Genomic DNA, 1,991 nt, shown 5'->3' on the forward strand with positions numbered 1-1,991 from the left:
GGTGTCGTCTAAAAGCAGAACTCCACTGGGAGCCAGAGGAAATATGAAATTCCATGTGGATACAACAGATAGTAGAGAAGACAATGGACACTCGGTCACTTCAAGTGGACACTGAAACAGTTGGACAACAAACAAACGTTACATTTAAAACGACCGTGAGTGAACGGTGGCTAGAACTTTATGTTCCTGCTGCAGATTTGGGTTTTTTTTGTTTTGTTTTTTTCTATTTATTTCTACTTTTACTTTCAATAAAAAAAGTAATGAAACCAAACATCAGTTTGGTCAGTCTGTGGATTAGTGGTCAAATAGTTGATAGGAATGCAGTTCGAATCCTGATTGCATAAAAAACTGTCATACAACATAAGGCCCGTGGGCCAAAGCCGGCCCGCTGGGGAGTTCAATTTGGCCCGCTTGATGAAGTGGTTGGTGTTTGATGTTTGATCAAATTATAGTTCATTAAATATGGAGATTTTTAAATAGATTTGTACTTATTTCCATAAAAACAAAGGAGAAAAACACAGACTGCCTTAAAGGATTATTGGAGCACATACAAGACTTAAAATGAAATTAATAAAAAAGACAAAAACACATTAACATTTGGCAAAAAAAAAAACAAAAAAATAAAGCCCATACAGAGTTCTTTCAGAACCTTCCTTTCAGACAGCATCAGAAATGCACACATATCATCTGTGTGACTATAAAAAGGGGGGGGGGGGGGGGGCAGAGTCAGTCTGTCAGTCTGATACAGTCTGTTTAATGGACGGCTGCTGTGATCAGAATCAGAATCAGAATCACAGACGTCTGTTTATTTTCATGGAACGATGAAACCTCATATCAGGCCATTTGGGAACGGGGGGGGGCGCAGGAGGGGGGGTGAGAACTGGACGGTCACAGAGGGGGGCCACGAAGGCGAATTCCCCTCAGAAAATTACATCATTAACAATGTTGTATAATTTATTAGTAATAATTTGTTAATTTATTTCTGTGTTTTTGTTTGGTTTTTTTTGGTTGTGTAACATTTAAAAAAAAAAACTGCAGTTTTGTTCCTGTGCCCAGCGGTGTATTTGTAGTACTTTCTGACTCTTCAGTAACATTTTTGTCACAGCTGATTTATTTTATAGATTATAGATTATAGATTACTTTAAAAGTCATTTGGACTCAAACTGGAAAACGATGAGTGTCTAAAACCCCAGACTGACGAGTTTGAAATTCTTATCACAAAAACATGACGCAGTCATTTGACCAGAGCACATTTCAACTTCAGATGTCAGACCTCAAGTCACTGAAAATAATCAGTGGAAATAATGATAACTAAAAACAGCAAATACACACTTCAAAAACTGCTCTTTTCTGATAGAGCGCAATGCACTATGGGAAAACATACCGTCTTTTACGGCCACTGAAATAACTGTTATGGTTCAAAATGATCGAGCCCAGGTGTTCTGTCTCTCTGCCACCTAGTGGTCTTGGGAGGAAACTGGACTGCTGGACTTGTGTTGAATGACTTACAGATGACTGAAGGAGTGAAATGTTGCAGCTGTGCAGTGTCACCGACACATATATGTATATGAAACACATGTAGAAAAGACTGTTGGAAATACAGTTTTCAACCTGTTTGAATCCTGTTTTTGTCATTTTTTATTTCATCGTACTACCAACATCCACAACGTGTATCAGCTGTCTGCATTAATTATATATATATACAACATATATATGTATATATTGATATACAATATATATGTATTTCATGCATTTCGCATAAAATAAATATATAGTCAAATGATGAAATGTAAAAATAGTATAAATGTTTATTTATATATACTGTATATTATATATATTATATATGTGTGTATATATTGTGTATATATTGCACCATAGAATCTTCTTTCTTCTACCTGTCACCACCAAGTGCCTCTGTGTTTCACAGCAGCGAATAAATCAACTGAATCATAAACATGAGGGAAATAAATAAACCCCTAACCCCCACCCCC

General features: G+C 36.5%; 1 protein-coding gene across 1 annotated transcript in view; it reads right to left on the reverse strand.

The window, feature by feature from the left end:
* Nucleotides 1–1,991, reverse strand: part of LOC103377686 (transforming protein p68/c-ets-1-like) — a 34,840-nt gene that overhangs the window by 30,337 nt on the left and 2,512 nt on the right. The gene's annotated exons all lie outside the window — the stretch shown is intronic.

Source organism: Cynoglossus semilaevis, chromosome 4 (assembly GCF_000523025.1).
Source record: "Cynoglossus semilaevis isolate Cse_v1.0 chromosome 4, Cse_v1.0, whole genome shotgun sequence".
Classification (NCBI taxonomy): Eukaryota; Metazoa; Chordata; class Actinopteri; order Pleuronectiformes; family Cynoglossidae; genus Cynoglossus; species Cynoglossus semilaevis.